The following is a 20224-nucleotide window of genomic DNA, read 5'->3' as shown; positions in this document are numbered from 1 at the left end:
TTTTTACTTGCACTATAGAAAAAAAAAATCTTTGCTCTAACTAAAGGGTTCAGTGAAGACTTCTAAGGATAGACACTTCCTCCTATAAAAAAGTATAAGAGTCACAAAAAGCTGGTATCACTGAGAAGGGCACTGGTCGCTTTACTACTTACTACTATACTAAGATGCTTTGTGACTTAAAAAAAGCAAGTCACTTAATTTCTATGAATTCTATTTGATTTTCTTATCTCTAAAATGAAGGGGTTGGATTAGAGGATCTTTTTAGATCAGTCCTGTTAAATAGAAATTAATGAGAGCCATTACATGTAATTTAAAAATTTCCACTTGCCATGGTAAAAAAGGAAAAGGAAACAGGTACAATTAATTTTTAACAATATATTTTACTTAACCCAATATATCTAAAATGTCAGTTCGAAAAACAATATAAAAAAATTAATGAGAAAATTTAGATTCCTTTTTCCAGACTATGTCTGTGAAATCCAGTATGTATTTGACACTTAACAGCACACAATTCAGATTCAACACAATCCATATTTCATGTGCCCAACAGCCACGTGTGTAGAGGCAGTTGTAGAAGTCCGTTCTCCAATAATTTACATAAAATGTTTCAGGAGTATTTCACTATTAAAAGTAAGGCACACCAGCAGAAATCAGGCTTAATGAAATTAGCTATCCACACAGTGTGGTTTAACAGCAGCACTGTAAAGGTCCTCAACTGCAGAAGCCTGAAAATCTACCTATGATGGGCATTCCTTTGTAGTACACAGAAATTATCTGTGTTTCTCAATGTTTTACAATATAAATCGTAGAAAGATAACAAATTGACAAATTAAGCATTATGTAGTGCAAATTGAAAATCTTTTTAGAAGCATATGGGCTGTAAGTAGCAAATTAAAGGGTCCTTAATACTTGATGTGGATGTGAGTTTTGAGTTTTTCATATTCGTTGGATCACTAGCACCTTACACGACTTTGGGGGAGTAGGGATCAGAAATCTGTGGAGGGTAGATGCCTGAGAAAAATTTTAACTACTTATGATTTAGCCTTGCATTCGTATACTCTAACTTTACTGGGGACTTACAGCCTGAACTAAAATAGGAAAAATATAAAAAGAAAAAAAAAATTCAGACACTCACTTGCTAGGTGGAGTCACACCAAAAGAAAAGCTGTCATTCTGACCTAAGCATCAGTTAATGATAGAGCTGTGGCAAGAGTGAAATCGGGGAAAGAATTACCATCAGAAGTCAGTATTGTAAAATGCCCCTAGCCTCCTCTAAGAAGAGGTATTAACAAGACACATTAAAAGTTATTGATAGAAGCATAGTTAGGCAAACCACTTTAAAAGAATCAGGTCCTAAATGACGAGTGAAATTTAAACCTTGAGCTGCACCTTGACAGGAGAAATGGTAGGACTGTGGCATGGAGCTTACTGAAGGCAAAAATCTGCACGGCGCATAATTTGTGCCCTCTCATCAACCGGTTCCCACACCTTGAGATTCACATGAAGATTCTGCAGGAATCGTATCTGCAGGTGACCACATAATGAATGTGTGGGGAGGCTACGCCAGCCTCTTGTTAAGAGGAAGGAGGACAAGGAACCAGAGTGGTCACCAAAGCAACTTCAGCCACGTGGGTTTTTTTTAAAGATTTAATTTTTAAAAAATTTTTGGCTGCGTTGGGTCTTCATTGCTGTGTGAGGGCTTTTCTCTAGTTGTGGCGAGCGGGGGCTACTCTTTGTTGCGGTGCGCGGGCTTCTCGTTGCGGTGGTTTCTCTTGTTGCAGAGCATGGGCTCTAGGCACGTGGGCTTCAGTAGTTGTGGCGCACGGGCTCTAGAGCGCAAGCTCAGTAGTTGTGGCACACGGGCTTAGTTGCTCCATGGCATGTGGGATCTTCCCACACCAGGGCTTGAACCCGTGTCCCCTGCACTGGCAGGCTGATTCTTACCCAGTGTGCCAACAGGGAAGTCCCCAGCCACACATTTTTATTCAGTCAAGTGGACGGAGGTTATGAATTTAGGATAAGGATTCGTGTCATTACATGAAAGCGTTTACTCCCTCCCACGGGCAAGCAGGAAAGGATGCTTTTGTCATAAACCAAGAATTAGTATCTCAGTTTATTCTTGTTAGCAAAGCTCTATGTTAAACTTATAAAATATTATGTGTGAGGGAGGGAGAGACGCCCTGCTAATTTTTGAGATTGGAGGTAGGAATGGTTTGGGGGGATTACAGAATTTACATTACTGAGCCTGGAGCATGTTAGCTGTTCAAGTAATGTCAATTCAGTAAATTGTGGAAGTGGGATTGTAACCTAGGTCAGTCTGGCCCCAAAGCTGGAACTTTTTTTCCTAGATGGAAAAGATTTTATCTGAGAATCACGAGGTGGTAAGAAATCCTTACTGCAGAAAATACAGCAACCAAGTTGTAATAAATCTTCCTTCCTTTCTATATGCTCTTAAGGTTATCTCCAGCCTACTAGTCCCATGTTCGTGAACAGGTTTAAACTCAACTGAAATATATGGCACAATAAAACGTTAGGTTATATTAAATATCACAACTATAGGCAGTTTACTTGCTCTCCTTTCATTTATTCTCTAAGTGTAAGAACAAGAATAGGACTCTTAATTGCCAATCCATGCAGAGACTGGTTAAATGAAACAGGGGTGTACAGATGTACATAAAGCTCTAGAAGGAATCAGTAGAAAAGTACTCTAAGTTCTGAGAATCTTTCATTTTAAAATAAGGTTTACCGTTCCTCACAGAAGAATCTGCCAGATTTTAAGCAATCATTTTAGTTCTAGAAGCGCCCACTAAGCAATTGATCGGGCCAAGAATAGACAGTGTGGGCCCTGACAGGGATACCTACGTGCTGAAGCAACTGACCTTTTACAAATTTTGCAGTCAAGTGCTCAACCTTAAAAGCAGGGGCCTTAATATGGCATCTTGTGTTTTTCTTAAAGTGGCAAGGAGACTTTATTTAGTTGCTGCAAAGTAGGTTCACTAAATAGGTTTTGAAATTTGTGCATCCAGACTGCTGTTTGAAGGGCTGGCAGTATGGGATGGGCCATCTTAAACATAGTCATATGTGACAAATGGTGAGATTCTCCACTTGGCACAGATGTGGGTGTCGCCACCTTTCACTGTCACAGAACAGACTGCAACAGGGTTTTGGAACTGCCTTTATACCTCAGAGACTGAGAGCTCTGGGAGGAAATGGACCGTATCTATCTTGTTCATAATTGTATTCTATCTCCAACCCTGAGAACCATGCCTGGCAAAGAACAGGTGCTTAAGAAATATTTGTTGAATGCAGGAAAAAAAGAATTTCTCAAGGAGGCTAAAAGACACAACAATGGACTTCCAGTGACCAAGATTTCTGAAGAATATGTATTGAATGAGAGATGTACTCTTTATATTTTTTTCCCCTAGCGTAATAATAGCTTTCTTCAGATAGTGAACTTTCTTCTCAATAAAAGAGTCACATAATAGCAGTCCAAAAAGTCAAAAGGCAACTTGATTTGCTTTGCTATATTTTACTGAGCACCATCAGAAAAATGCCCACAGGTTATCAGAAAACAATACTATTTTTCTTTTAGACCTTAATAAAGCATTCTAAATTTTTGATGGCTCACAATAAAAACTTTTAAATGTCCTATTCTTATGCCCATATTGGTAATGCCATATCATGTTTTAAACCTGTCTAGGTCTTGGTCATGCTTATCAAAATAAATTAAGGTCCATCTTTTAGACTAGAAGTACAGCACTGACAACAGAACCTGAATGATAATGAAGACAAAAACCATTACATGTAGCAATTTCTAATTTATAAAGTATTCCACATCCATAACCTCATTTGCTTTTAATAGCAACCCTGTGAAGAAGCCAGAGAGAGAGAGAGTTACCCTCATTTTACAGAGTGAGAACTGGAGCTCACAGAGCTAGGTCAGTGTCACACAATTAGTCAATGAAAAGTTGGCAATTTCAGGTGTGAAATAAGGACAGAAACACAGCTGAAGTACTTAAAAGATGACTGATTTATAAAACAAACTTTGGTTATTCTACTGTCTTTGCTTACCTAACATACCCAACAGAGACGCTGTACAGGAATGACATTCTTTACTGGAAAGGATCATTATCCAGCCTTGTCATCACTACTTTTGCTTTATAGACGGCCATGGAGAAAACTGTATGTCTTCCTCTATCAGGTGATAGGTTTTTAGATTAGCTCTTTTATTTACTTGTAACACAAGCTGATAAGAACTATCATGGAGGACAGAAAGGATTGGGAATAAAACATAGGAGGTTATGTCTCTTTATAGCAAACTAAAATCTGGTTGGATATAAAGGGACAGATGTATCTTATTCTTCTTCAAACTAGAATAGAACTAACCTGGAATGTTCCAGTTGGGAATGTTTCCCAATTCTTTCTTTGACATTATCTTTTCTAAGGTGCTTGCCTGCTGGCTTTCCTGGTGAGCCAGTGAATCTACATGAAAACATGCTTTTGTGTGCAATAACACAAAAATAAGATTATTTATGTTACACTGTTTGTACCTAGTATTCTTTGTATTCTTTAGTGAGACTACATCTTGAGGAGTCACTAAGTACCTACAAGTACACATTAGCTTTATTTATTTATTCTTAAAGATTTTTTTGATGTGGACCATTTTTTTTAAAGTCTTTCTTGAATTTGTTACAATACTGCTTCTGTGTTATGTTTTAGTTTTTTGGCTGCGAGGCATGTGGGATCTTAGCTCCCTGACCAGGGATTGAACCCTCACCCCCTGCACTGGAAGGTGAAGTCCTAACCACTGGACTGCCAGGGAAGTCCCTACATTAGCTTTAAATAGTACTGTTCACCCTGACTGATAACACTCTCCCTTTGTGGAGGAAGGGGCAAGACTGTAAAAGATGCACATAAAGCAATTTGAAAACATAAAATACTAGTGTTGTATGTTTAATGTCTGTCTCCTCTCCTCACTCCCAAATCTGCGACAGGAACGCTGAAACACAACTAAGGCTTTTAGGTTCCTATTAGTGGGGCAACACTCATCAGCTTGTCTTAGCCTTTAGGTTTGACGAGAGAAAATAAGGTCTATTGGGCAATTATTTGGCTCCCAGGGCAGCGAGTTGCATCCAACTCCCGACCAGCTGGCTTCTGATGCCTGCGGACTGCCAAGTCAGGCAATGATGGGATGGAGCTCCTTCTTGCTTTAGTATTACTCTGGAAGGTCAATTAAGAATACTGCCAGCTCCTAGGGTTTTTTTCCCCAAACTCTATTAGGAACCCTTCTTGATGATCATCTAAAACTAGTGATTTTTAACCTTTTGTAAAGACCCTTTGAGAATTTAATAAAAGATCTGGACTCTTCTCCCTGGATAATACTACTGCTGTTGCTACTGTCAATAATAATGATAATAATAATAACAACAAAAATAATAGTAGATACCATTTATTGAGTGCACACACTATAAGAAATGACTTGAGCTAAGTGCCTTTCAAGGAGACTGTGATCCTCTGAATCATCCCTCCTTCCTCCTGTACTCCCCCAGCTAACCATACCTTTCTCTACCATTTCTCTTACGATCTTTCTTGGCGATGCCAGCATTCATGTAGACTCGTGGTTCTCAACCCTGAATGCACATTATAATCACATGGGGAGCTCTTAAGAAACAGCAGTTCCCCGGAAACTACACATAGAGATCCTGATTTAACTGGTCTGGGGAAGGGCCTGGGCATTGATCGATAGTCTTTGAAAGCTCCTCCGATTACGTGCAGCCAGGATTGAAAACCATGAATTCACAACCCATCCAATACTCCATCCTTTCAGTTCCATGACCTCTAAAATCCTTTTTGTTCAACCACAGCAGCCATGTACTTCCATGGTCATCTTAGACCTTGAGATTAATAATAAAAATTCTAATTCCAGAACTCTATTTCATGCATCGCACACGTTCACTACCACCTCCTAACAATCTACTTCACACACTCTAGAAGCTGTACCCTGGCAATTCAGTGACCCACAAAGATAGCCAAGCCACTTTTTCATTGTCCATGATATCATTGTATCTTTTGCTTCTTTATCCAGCATGGATTCTGTTTCATCACTGTAATTATTTCATTGTACACACCTTCCATTGCCTTGTTTGTTCCTACCTAGTTTTTATCTAGAAAAACCTCAAGCCCAGTTAAACCCAATTTTATGCCAACTGCAAACCTGCATGCACTTGAGTAGCTGGATGTGGGTTGGAGGAAAGCACAGGATCATGCTGACTAGTTTCATTTTAAATTTATGGCCAAAAATCTCTAGAGATCATCTTCCCTTCCCACCAATGAATCTACCAACCTACTTGCAACTGCACCATATAATTTCCCCCACCCCGCATTAAATGGGATGAACTGTCCCTAAGACCAAACCATTCATTTGTACACTGCATCACTCACTTCTTAAGAACTTTGTTCTTGAAATTACCCCTTCTTTGTCCTCATTATGACTTTTACCTCTTTACCACTCCTATTAGTATCCAATATGGTATAACATCTACTTTTTTTTAAAAAAGTTTTTATTCGTATCTCTCTCCTCCTACCGTTCTATTGCTCTGTTCTTCTGTGTGGTAAAATGCCTCGAAAAAGTCTCCATCCTTGTTGTTTCCACACTTCCTTACTCCATCCCTACTGTGTATTTTATTTCATTTCTCAAACAATGAGGAGATAATATATTAAAAATATGTGTAAAGCACAAAGGATGAAATACAACAAACACCTCTATTTTACCCCTCAGTTTAAGGAACAGAACATTACTAGGAACTCTGAAGTTTACTCTGCGTCCCTCTTGCCCGCCCGCCCCCCCCAATTCCCTTCCTTCCCTCACTAGGAAGTAAATGCTGTTCCTATTTTTCCAGCTATATTGAAATATAATTGACATAAAACATTATATAAGTTTAAGGTATACAATGTGATGATTTGGTATAAATATATATTGTGAAATGATTACTAGAATAAGGTCACTTACACCTTAATCACCTCACATTGTTACTGTGTTTCTGTGTGTATGTGTTGACAACATTTAAGATCTACTCTCTTAGTAACGTTCAAGTATACAATACAATATTGTTAACTTTAGTCACCATACTACAGGTTAGAGCCCCAAAACTTATTCATCTTCTAACTGGAAGTCTGTACCTCTGGCCAACATCTCCCTACTTCTGCCACCCCCTGGCAACCACCAATCTACTGTGTTTCAGTTCAGTTTTTTTAGATTCTACATATATGAGAGATCATACAGTATGTTTCTGCCTTATTTCACTTACTATAATGTCCTCAAGTTTCAGCCATGTTGTTGCAAATGGCAGGATTGCCTTCTTTTTTATGACTAATATTCCATAATACACAGAGTTGACGCTTGAGCAACATGGGTTTGAACTGCATGCGTCCATTAATACACAGATTTTTTTCAATAGTAAATACTGCAGTACTACAAGATCCAAGGTTGGTTGAATCATGAATACTGAGGACCCACATACACTGAAGGCCAGCTACAGGTTACAGGCAGATTTTTGACTGTGCAGTGGGTCAGCTTCCCTAAACCCCATGTTGTTCAAGAATCAACTGCGTGTGTGTATTTATATTTATAAAAATCATATTTTCTTTATTCCTCCGTCAATAGACACTTGGGTTGTTTCCATATCTTGGCTATTGTAAACAATGCTACAGTGAACATAGGGGTGCAAATATGTCTTCAATAGTGATTTCACTTCCTTCAGGTATATGCCCAGAAGTGGGATTGCTGGATCACGTGGTAGTTCTAATATATATATATATATATATATATATATATATATATGTTTATTTATTTATTTATGGCTGCACTGGGTCTTCATTGCTGAGAGCGGGTTTTCTTTTTAGTTGCGGCGAGTCAGGGCTACTCTTCGCTGCGGTGCGCGGGCTTCTCATTGTCGTGGCTCCTCTTGTTGCAGAGCACGGGCTCTAGGCGCACAGGCTTCAGTAGTTGTGGCACGCAGGCTCAGTAGTTGTGGCTCGCGGGCTCTAGAGCACGGGCTTAGTAGTTGTGGCGCACGGGCTTCGTTGCTCCGCGGCATGTGGGATCTTCCCGGACCAGGGATCGAACCCAGGTCCCCTGCATTGGCAGGCATATTCTTAACCACTGTGCCACCAGGGAAGCCCTAGTTCTAATTTTTTTTAAGAAACCTCCATATTGTTTTCCATAACAGCTGCACCAATTTACATTCCTACCAACAGTGGGTTCCCTTCTTTCCACATCCTCACCAACACTTGTTATATCTTGTCTTTCTGATAACAGCTATTCTAAAGGTATGAGGTGATATCTCATTGTGGTTTTGATCTGCATTTCCCTGATGATTAGTGATCACCCTTCCACGTGCCTGTTGGCTACTTGTATGCCTTCTTTGACAAAATGTCTATTCAGGTCCTCTGCCCATTTTTTAATCTATTGTTTGATTTTGTGCTATTGAGTTGTATGAGTTCTTTATATATTTTGGATGTTAACCACTTATCAGATATATGGTTTGCAAATACTTTCTCCCACTCTGTAGGTTACCTTCTCATTTTGTTGATGGCTTCCTTTGCTGTGCAAAAGCTTTTTGGTCTGGTGTAGTCCCACTTGTTTATTTTTGCTTTTGGCATCATATTCAAAACATCGCCAAGACCAACGTCAAGGAGCTTACTGCTTATGTTTTCCTTTAGGAGTTCTATGGTTTCAGGCTTTACATTTAAGTCTTTAATCTATTTTGACTTAATTTTTGTAAGTAGTGTAAGATAAGGGTCCAATTTCATTCTCTGCATGTGAAGATCCAGTTTTCCCAGAACCATTTATTGAAGAGACTATCTTTTCCCTATCGCATTTTCCTGGTTTCCCTGTCAAATACTAGTTGACCGTATGTGCCTGGGTTTATTTCTGAGTTCTTGATTCTGTTCCATTGGACTATGTGTCAGTTTTTAATGCCAGTACCACACTTTGACTACCAGAGCTTCACAATATAGTTTGAAATCAGGAAGTTTGGTACTTCCAGCTTTATTCTTCTTTCTCAAGATTGCTTTGGCTATATGAGGTCTTTTGTGGTTCCAAATGAATTTTAAGATTGTTTTTTCCATTTCTGTGAAAAATTCCATTGGAATTTTGATAGGGATTGTACTGAACCTATAGATAGCTTTGGGTAGTACGGACATCTTAACAATGTTAAGTCTTCTAATCATGAACAGGGGATATCTTTCCATTAATTTGTGTCTTCTTTCTTTCATCAATGTCCTATAGTTTTCAGTGTACAGATCCTCTACCTCCTTGGTTAAATTTATTCCTAAGTATGTTATTGTTTGATGCTACTGTAAACGGGATTTTTAAATTTTCTTTTTTCAGATAGTTCATTGTTGTGTATAGAAGTGCAACTGATTTTTTGTTTTAATTTTATTGAAATATAGTTGATTTACAATTTTGTGTTAGTTTCAGGTGTACAGCAAAGTGATTCAGTTATACATATGTATCTATCCTTTTTCAGATTCTTTTCTATTATAGGTTATTATACACATTGAGTATAGTTCCATGTGCTATACAGGTCCTTCTTCGTTATCTATTTTATATATAGTAGTGTGTAGATTTTAATCCCAAACTCCTAATTTACCCCTCTCCTCCTTTTCCCTTTGGTAACCATAAGTTTGTTTTCTATGTCTGTGAGTCTATTTCTGTTTTATAAATAAGTTCATTCTTTTTAAAGATTATTTATTTATTTAATTTATTTTTGGCTGCGTCGGGTCTTAGTTGTGGCACACAGGATCTTCACTGAGGCATGCCAGATCTTTCGTTGCGGCACGTAGGCTCTTGGTTGCAGTGCGCGGGATTCTCTCTAGTTGTGGCATGTGGGTTTTCTCTTCTCTAGTTGTGGTGCACAGGTTCCAGAGCACATGGACTCTGTAGTTGTGGCACATGGGTTCCAGAGTGTGTGGCCTCTGTAGTTGTGGCGTGCAGGTTCCAGAGTGTTGGCTCTCTAGTTGAGGCACGCAAGCTCTCTAGTTGAGGCACGCAAGCTCTCTAGTTGAGGCACGCAGGCTCTCTAGTTGAGGCACGCAAGATCGGTAGTTGTGGTGCGCGGGCTTAGTTGCCCCATGGCATGTGGGATCCTAGTTCCCTGACCAGGGATCTAACCCACGTCCCCTGCATTGTAAGGCAGATTCTTCACCACTGGACCACCAGGGAAGCCCCTAAATAAGTTCATCTGTATCAATTTTTAGATTCCACATATAAGCAATGTAATATATTTGTCTTTCTTTGTCTTACTTCACTTAGTATGATAATCTCTAGGTCCATCCATGTTGCTGCAAATGGCATTGTTTCATTGTTTTTTATGGCTGAGTAATATTCCATTGTCTGGTTGATTTTGTATCCAGCAATTCTACTGAATTCATTTATTAGTTCTAACAGTTTTTGGTAGCATCTTTAGGGTTTTCTATATAATGATAGTCTGAATTTGTGTATAGCCTTGCTTTGCTTTTCTGTATAGTTGTATCACAAATATTTATAGCTCTAAGCAATATACTGTATAGCTTGGTGTGTTTCGAATTTCGTATAGTTGTATTTATTCTTCTGTGGCTTGCTTTATACCCTTAATACCATGTTAAGATTCATCCATATTGCCACGTGAAGAACTTTTAAATCCATTTTCCCTTCCTTTGAGTATTCCATTTATGAATAGGCACTATTTATTTATTCACTCTGTGGATGATGGATATTTGTATTGTTTCCTGTTCCTACTATCATGAATAGTGCTACTGTGATCATTCTTCTACATGTCCACTAGTGCATTAGGATATATGCCTAGGAGTGGAATTGCTAGGTCATAAAGGAATCACATGCTCAATTTATGAAGAAAGGCCAAATTATTTCTAAAAGTATATTCATGAATGTTCCATGCATCCTTGAGAAGAATGTCCATTATATACATCTTTGTGGTCAATATCAACCTTGTTAATTCTGTTGCTCAAATCATTTACCCTCTTCTTGACTGTTACTGTCTATTTCAAGGTCAGCACACTGTAGCCCATCAGCCAAATCTGACCCACAGCCTACTGTTGTACAGCCCAGTGAACTAAGAATAATGCAAAGAGAAATATATGACAGAGACAATATGTGCCCTGCAAACATATTTACTATAAAATATTTACTATATGGTACTTTTAAAGAAGAAGTTTGCTGATCCCTGGGCTATTTGATAAAACAATTACTAAAAGAAGTATAATGCAATCTTCAACTCCAGTGACAGATTTTTCTTTTTATTCTTGTGCTTGTGTTCCTTTCCATTTTTACTTTACATAATTTTAATCTATGTTGTTAAGGGCAAGCAACTTTACAACGGTCATATTTTCCTTGTGAAATGAACCTTTAACCATGACCTAGTGACCCTCTATCTTTGGTAATACCTTTTGCCTTAATGTTTATTCTGACTATATTTGTAGTTATGTCATCTTTTTTCTTGAAACCTTTCTCTACCCTTAGAATCTACACGGGTTTCATATAAATCACAATACTGTTTGTAGAGTTCTTTTAAGCTAGTTTATCTTTCCAATCAATCTAATAAACTTTTTAACAGGAGGATTCTGTTAGTTTACACATATTATAGTGACTGATATATCTGCAATTATTCTGCCATCTTATGTGTGCTTCTCTTTCTTTTTCTATTCTTTTCCTTTCTTTTGGGTTGACTGAATGTCTTTATTCCTTTTAAAATCTCCACTATATTTAGAAGTTATGCTATTTCTTTTTAGTGATTACCCTAGAAATGTTAACATGCACTTAACAGAGAATAAATGCCAGTGATTTTACCATCCTCCTACATAAAACAAGGACCTTAGAATGCTTTAATTTCAGCTACTTCCTTCCTAAGTTATTTGCTATAAGCCATTACTATTTTTGTTTTATAAATCAACTTTAGCTTAGATTTATTCTCATATGAACCACTTTCTTAGTTCATCAATCTTTTTTGAAGCTCAGGTCTTCCATCTGGGATCATTTTCTTTTTGCCTGAGTATATCATTTAGAATTTCTTTTAGAGAGGGTCTCTTGGTGTATATTCTTCCAGGTTCTATATATCTGAAAATAATTTTATTTACCCTTATTCTTAAAATTTTGCTGAATATAAAATTCTAGATTGACAATTATATTTTCTCACCACTTTGAAGATATTATTTCACTGCCTTCTGGCTCCACTGTTGTTATTGACAAGTCAGCTTTAAGTCTACTTTCATTTGAGGCAATCTTTCAAGATATCTTAGTTGTCTTTGGTGTTGTGTACATTCGCTATGATATGTCTAATGTGGATTTCTATTCATTCTTTTTGGAATTTTGGGGGGCTTCTTAAATCTGAAGATTGATGTCTTTCACCAGTTTTGGAGAGTTATTAGCTCCTGTCTTTTCAAATACTGTCTTTGCCCCATTCTCTGATTTTGACCCCTCTGCTTCTGGAATTCCAGTTAAGATTCATGTTAGACCTCCACATTTCATTATAATATTAGTTATTATACTAATAGCTATTATTTTATTATAATATATATAATATTAGCATCCTCCACGCTACAATTTGCATTTCTGTATCTGTGTTACATTTTGAGTAACTCCTTTAGATCTTTTAACCCATAAAAATCTCATTTGTATCTAATATGCTAAATGTCAACCTGTGCATTGAATGACTATTTTTAATTCCTTATGTCTCATTGTGTTCTTTTCCAAATATGCTAGATCTTTTTAAAAAGTCTCTTGATTCTTATATTTTCAAGCCTGCTTATTTTTTAAATACAGTAAACATAATTATTTTGTATTGTATGAGATATACCGATATCTGAGACCTCTGTAGATCTGATTCTTCTATTTTTTGTTAACTCTCACTCATCCAGCCTTGTTTCCTTCTGTATTTTATGATTTCTGACTGAAGAACTAATATTCCTTGGAATTGTATCTATGAGAATCTTTTAGGTTTGACGAAAAGGGATTCCCTAGAAAGGATTTATGTTTGCTTCTGCCTGAGCCTGAGGACACTACCAACCCAGGAAAATTTAAGGTAAGTTCTTGACTTCAGGTTTCTTTGACCCTTTAAAAGGTATTATCAAGTAACTGAAAAATGTAATGGCAAAATTTTAAAAGAGACCAAATGACAAATAGAGTACAGAGGGAAGATAACTGAGATCTAAACTACTACTAACTTTGAAAAAGAATGAGTCTTGAGACCCACATACTATGCTATATATGATAAATTTTTAAATTTCAAAGGAAAATAAACTAAAGAACGAAACAGAAAAAACAAGTTACCTACTCAGAAGACAGTGGAGTGATATGTAGTTTTGAGCAAAACAAAAATTGTGACATAAGAATTTTATAGCCAGTAAAATTACTGTTCATATGTAAAAACAACAGAAAACCAGTGTTAAATATGCAAGAGCTTAAACCTATATTCAAGCCATTCTTAAAGTAATCTAGAGATGTTTAACATCATAATTAAGAAATTCAGAAAGATAAAATTATTGTATAAAGATTGATAGTAAGCATGAAAAGCAGTTAAATATGGAGATAAATCACTGTAATTGCTATAGATATAAAACCAGATTAAGAACAGTTATTTAATATAATTAATAAAACCTAACCTTTTTTTTTTTTTTTTTTTTTTGCGGTACATGGGCCTCTCACTGTTGTGGCCTCTCTCGTTGCGGAGCACAGGCTCCGGACGCGCAGGCTCAGCGGCCATGGCTCACGGGCCCAGCCGCTCCGCGGCATGTGGGACCTTCCCAGACTGGGGCACGAACCTGTGTCCCCTGCATCGGCAGGCAGACTCTCAACCACTGCGCCACCAGGGAAGCCCAATAAAATCTAACTTTTAAGATTATATTGATAAAGACTATAAGTAAGAAGGAGTGTGGAAGATTACATTTTACATGTTACAAAGGGGGAAAGGATACAATTATTGGATGTGACAGGCAAAATTTAGATTATAGAATGTTTTTAGCGACTATAAAATAACCACTTACATAAAAAAGAATAATAACATCTTCCATATCATTGGAGAAAAAACCAAAAAGATATTATCCATAGGAATGAAGAGAACAAAAACTAAAAGGAAGCAAGAGACTCCAGAAAACCTAAAATAAGAAAACTGATGTAAGATCACACATATCAGCTATTTTGATAAATGTGTTTTAAATCCCTTTATTGAAGGACAAAAATATTCCCCTCCGTTAACTAAAAGATAAGAAGGAGTAAAAGGATAAAAGATAAGACTTTTACCTTATCATGCTGCCTGTCATGCTAGCACATAATTCTATTTTATTTTCTTCATAGCACTTACAATACTATTAGAATTATTTTGTTTATTGCCCAACTCTCTGCACTAGAATATAAGCTACATAAGAAAGGACCATGGCTGTCGTGCTCATGCCTGTATTGTCAGGGAGCTCAATAAATATGTGTTGTATCAATCAGTGAATGAGTAAATGACTAGAAATCACAAGAAAGATTAAAAATTAAAAGGCAAACAAAAAGAAAATAGAGGTTACAATTAAAATTTCATGTAAAAAGTGAGAGCAAAACACTTTTAAAATATGTAGAAGAAATATAGGGTAGGGGGAAAAGGGTTATTATGGGATTATATGATATCATGTGTGTGAAACTTTTAAAAATTGTAAAGCACTGTAGAATTTAAAGAATCTTTCATTCAATAATATATATATATATATATATATATATATATACATAAAAATATTTTTGTTGTTGATGAAAGACAAAATCCATAATAAACTTTAAAGGTCCCAAATCTTGTTACATCAAATTAGAGGATTAACATAGACAAAACAAAACAAAAACATAGAGATACAGACAGAAAATGATAGAATTACAATGATGATGAGTGACTAGTAGTCACTAATATACTTCTAATAGTCTTTGATAGATTAGGTAGATAAAACATAAATAAGAATGTAGCATATCTGAATAATTTACCTCCTTGAATGTATATGTGTGTATTTTATATGCATAGAAATAACTTTGTACCCAAAACAGTATTTTCTAAGTATACATATATTGTTTAAATCAGAAAATAATCATTACTAAAGTACTTGAAGGTTCCATCAGAAAAAAAGTTTTTGACAAGCTTTTCTTCCCCAAAAGGTGTTAGAAAAATAATTCATGGAATTGAAATAAAAATTTGGAATAGACATTTTCTAGATGGAAAAAAAATTTAAGTCTGAGTGTCTGCAAACTGTTACTACAACTGGTCTAACGTTTTTGTAAATGTATTAACTAATACCTTCTAAGTAATACAATCTCAAACAGATAAATACATTGCAGGAAGACCTCATAAGCCTAAATGAGTGGACAGAAAAATGGAAGAATGCTTTCTGAAAACACTAGTGCAGTACAGTTCTATAGTCACATGTTAAGTAATGATGACTTTTCTGCATAAAAACTATGTTAAACTTGATTTCAGAATGCTGTGTGCAACTCCATACGCTATGCCTTGAAAAATGAAAGGGAAAGAATGAAGGTAACATTTATTGAGCAAATATGTGTTGTTCTGATGTATAACTGCATATAATAATCAGTGCCTAAAAGTAGGGCTGTTTTCATTCATTTAGGAAATATTTCCTGAGCACCTCCACTATGCCGGGCATTGATATACGCACTGGGAGGGACATATAATAAAATCATGTGAAATGTATTGTCTAGTAATAGATGGTGATAGGTAATATGAAGAAAAATAAAGCAGAAAGGAGGGATGGAGAGAATTGGGGAATTATATTTTAAATAAAGTCAGTCAGGAAAGGCTTTCCTGAGAAGATGATAATGGAACAGACACTGATAGGAGATGAGGGAAGTGTGTTCCAGGCCAGGACAGCCAATGCAAAGGCACTGAGACAGGGGCAGAACAGCTGGGAGGCAGTGAGGCTGGAGCAGCATGAACAAGGAAATTGGTAATGCGAGAGGGGCTATTGGGAGACCAGATGGTGTGGGGCCTTGAGGTTATGGCCGAAGACTCTGGCTTGTAATTGAAAGTGATCTGCCTTATGTTTGAAAAGAATCACTATGTCCTTTGCATAGTTGAGAATAGAGCACCAAGGATGGAAGAGAGAATTAAGAAGCTACTATACGCCAAAACCACAGGATATGAAATCATAGCACAGCCTGAACTCACACTCTGCGCTAGAAGTCCAGCTCTGTCATATGCACTGCTAGCATATTGATGGAAACGATATTAATAAAATTACCAGTATTATTACGTAAAAACAAAAAACAAACATAAAAAGAAGCTACTCTAGTAATCCAGGTAGGAGATGATGGTTGCTTGGACAGAGGTGGGACTGAAGGGGGCAAGAAGTGATGGATTCTGGATGTAACTGAAGGTAGACTCAACAGAATTTGCTAGGGGATTGGATGTAGGTATGAGAGATAAGAGGAGTCAGCATAACTCCAAAGAGTCAGCCTAAACAACTGGAAGGATGAAGTTTCATTATTTGCATTTTACAGAACAGGTAACTAGATATTATCCCAAAGCTCACTGTCTTTCCACAATGCCTCATTACTAGAGGAAAAAGGCAACCAAAATTATGTGCATAGGGATTTCCCTGGTGGCGCAGTGGTTAAGAATCCGCCTGCCAATGCAGGGGACACGGGTTCGATCCCTGGTCCGGGAAGATCCCACATGCCGCGGAGCAAGTAAACCTGTGCGCCACAACTACTGAGTCTGTACTCTAGAGCCTGCGAGCCACAACTGCTGAGCCCGTGCACCAAAACTACTGAAGCCCGTGCGCCTAGAGCCCGTGCTCCGCAACAAGAGAAGCTGCTGCAGTGAGAAGCCCGCACACCGCAACGAAGAGTAGCCCCTGCTCGCCGCAACTAGAGAAAGCCCGGGCACAGCAACAAACACCCAACGTGGCCAAAAATAAATAGAGCATCTACCATGTGCATTACAGACTTTTCATTTTACAAATGAAGGTTGAGAAGACTTTTTAAAAGATAGTTGGTAATCGTTTCCTGAATTATGAGATTTATTGTTCAATGACATGGTGAAACCTGAAAACGTTAAAAGGCTGGAAAAAGGATAGGAAATTTATGGATGACAGAATTGTATCAGGTTATCTAGGGATGTTAGGGATACTCGGGTAGATCTCCACATTCTTGAACCTGATAGCATGATATATTATCCACAGAACCTCCTTGGAAACCAGTGCTGGACAGAATGAGATAGAGAACAGACTCTCCTAAGATTAGATATGAGAATACTATTTTGCTCTGGCTTCTTCATTCCAAGTGTTTCAAATAGAAACTTGAAAAACCAATGTTCTAGCTGCTTTTCAGTGACTAAATATATTCTTTAGGCATACACACAGAGCTATATTTTGGACATTTATCATATATGTATAGCTTGCCAATTAGTTTTTCATAGGATAAAGGTTAATAGGCTCCAAGAAATGTACTTGTTTAATGTCTTCAAGCTTTCTGTTTATATTCTCTCATTTGCCATGTTAATAGGATGCCTCAGCAATACAAGTTGATTTTGTTGTTGTTGAGATAAAATATAATTCTTTTCCACTAGGCTTACTGGAAACATTACACTGGCTATCTAGAATTAATCTTCTTCTGTCCTGCTATCTTTGTCTATTTGTATAAACATGCCATCATGTGGTAATTCCCAAGAGTGAGTTCTCTTAAATCTGCCCCCGCTCCTGACATCACTATTTCAATGAAAGCTACTTCCCTCTTTCTTCCCAGTCATCTTGACCCAGCTCCTTCCTGTGCTTTGACTCTATGTCAGGACAGTTGCCAAGATCAAGAAATACTAACTCATACCTCCTGGAGATAATAACTCTCTTTTTTACTCCCAGTGCCAACCCTCCAGAGATGGCTCTGGTCTTAATTTTGGCGACCTCTCTGAATGCATCTCCTCTTCTCTAGTCTGTCCTGGCTGCACTTCACCTGGCATGCTGGGGCCAGCTTCATTTTTTTTTTTTTTTTTTTTTTTTTTTTTTGCGGTACGCGGGCCTCTCACTGCTGTGGCCTCTCCTGTTGCGGAGCACAGGCTCCGGACGCGCAGGCTCAGCGGCCATGGCTCACGGGTCCAGCCGCTCCGCGGCATGTGAGATCCTCCCGGACCGGGGCACGAACCCGTGTCCCCTGCATCGGCAGGCGGACTCTCAACCACTGCGCCACCAGGGAAGCCCCGGGCCAGCTTCATTTTAAAGTATGGCTCTGGTTATTTCACTCTATCAAAACCATATAGTGGCTTCATGTTGACAGCTGAGTTAAGTATAAATTTTTCTACCTACCTTTCAGGGCCCTCCACAGTGTGACTCCAGGCTCTCTCTCCAGTCTTATCTCCTGCCATTTCCTTTACAAGGTCACTACAGCTCTAGCAGAACCAATCACTGCTCCCTGAACCTGCCTCCTTTTCAGCAGCTTGGTACTTCTGCTTACACAAAAACGTTTCCTCTAGTCTATCAAAAGTTGACCTATCCTTCAGGTCCTAGTCCAAATGCAGCTCCTAAGAAGCTTCTGTGGACGCCCCTGGCCTGATCAGTGTGATCACTACCTCCCCGGAGCCCCGCCCCCCGCCCCCAGAACTTTGTTTGTACAGTGCTGATGGCAGTCTGCAGACCTGAGCACCTTTCTTATCGTCAACGCTTTATTCTAAGCTCCTAGAAGGTGACAAGTGTGCTTTGCTCATCTCTGAATCTCCCATGGTGGTAGGATCCTGCCTTACACAAAGTCAGGTTCAAGGATTATCAGTGACAAGAAGTGTTAAAGAGTCGACATTTCAAAAGAGTCTGTTTTTAAATGTATCATTAAAAGCCATGAACATTCCCCTCTCACTTAATTACAGGATATCAGTGGAGACAAACAGATAAAACAGTATCTTCCTGGTCTCTTCAGTAGTCTTTCTACTCTCCCTTATAAATAGAATTTACATTATAGTGATTAAAAGTCCCCTGTAAAATGATGTCACGAGGCCATATCTGGGAAGAGAGGATCAGTGCTAATCTGTTCCTGACTCGCTTTCGGTGAGTAAGGGGAATATGAGATGATCTGTTTGGATTAAAGACAGAAAGGAAATAGAGTTTTCAAGGGAGAAAAAAAGTTACCAAAGAAAAACCTGTTTCACAAAATGCAGTCTGTGGAAAATCTTTCAGCTGAATGTCAAGACTAAGAAAAATCAATAAAACCTTTGAAACCCGAACTATGTGAAAGGCTTTTTAGGCTTGATGGCAAAAGACAAAGCTATGGCTTCAAGAAAGTAAAATCTTTCTCCAGTAACGGCAAAAACAATTCTTCAATATTCAGGAGCCTTCATGGCCCCAAAATATGCTTAGCACAAATTGCTTATTACACAGATAGGGACAGTCAAGATTCAAAGGGCCAGCACTTCCAAAAGGACTTTTACCAAGGCTGTAATTAGTTCTTCTGGCAAAAACTGCATACACGTCTAATTGCACACACAATTGGCTAATTGTATCTTCAAAATAAAGGGTGAAGGGTTAATTGTATCCACATCTGGCCACAAAGGAAGAGACTGTCCTTTGAAAATATGACACTACACTTAGATGAAAATTTGCATTAAAGAGCCATCCCTATTACTGCTAATAATTATAATAATACCACATGCTTACAAATTAATACCTTTCATCTTGATCCTGAAAACACTTTACAAACATTAATTAATCTCACAATACTACTATGAGGTATGAAAGGCAATTATCCCAACGGTGTCAATGAGGAAATACAGGAAAGTTAGGTAATTGTCAAAAAGCCACAAAGGGAATTGGAGTTCCCAGCCCCTGGCTCTGAACACTGGCCCTGGTTACCGGGGAGGGTCGATGGGAGTCTGGTTCCCATAATCAGCAAAAATGAGCCTGAAACCAATGCAAAAGTAAGTAATCACATTTAAGAATAGTGAAAACTGGTCTGTGATTTAGACACTACTTTGACTTCTTTTATTGAAAGGAAAATAGCATTCAGAACGGAGCCAACAAGTAGAACTTTTTTGTTCCTTTTGGTTTTATGATCAAATATTTCAGATAATGAAAAAAAGTCCAGAAAATCACGTGATGCATCCCTAATAAACGGTACTTTCAAAAATATGTAAGAGGAGTAAGTTTCTGCAAGGGATGGGTACTTAGAAAGTTCTGGCTATAGCAGCTGTGAGATGAGGACATGCTGGACATA

At 37.9% G+C, this 20224-nt stretch overlaps 1 protein-coding gene and 1 long non-coding RNA gene across 2 annotated transcripts in view; one reads left to right on the top strand and one right to left on the bottom strand.

Moving 5' to 3' along the window:
- The window catches only part of LOC111181493 (uncharacterized), a 153697-nt gene extending 138947 nt beyond the window's left edge, over positions 1-14750 (top strand). Inside the window, exon 3 of the long non-coding RNA XR_002646516.3 lies at positions 12995-14750. This is a non-coding gene — a long non-coding RNA (uncharacterized LOC111181493). The remainder of the gene's footprint in view (positions 1-12994) is intronic.
- UMAD1 (UBAP1-MVB12-associated (UMA) domain containing 1) overlaps positions 1-20224 on the bottom strand; it is a 227625-nt gene that overhangs the window by 24896 nt on the left and 182505 nt on the right. The window lies entirely within an intron of this gene.

Source organism: Delphinapterus leucas, chromosome 9, assembly GCF_059928025.1.
Source record: "Delphinapterus leucas isolate spDelLeu-1000000601 "Yukka" chromosome 9, BTC_Dleu_Yukka2, whole genome shotgun sequence".
NCBI classification, from domain to species: Eukaryota; Metazoa; Chordata; class Mammalia; order Artiodactyla; family Monodontidae; genus Delphinapterus; species Delphinapterus leucas.
Note: the sequence above shows the minus strand (reverse complement) of the source record. Positions and strands in the feature narration are given on the sequence as shown.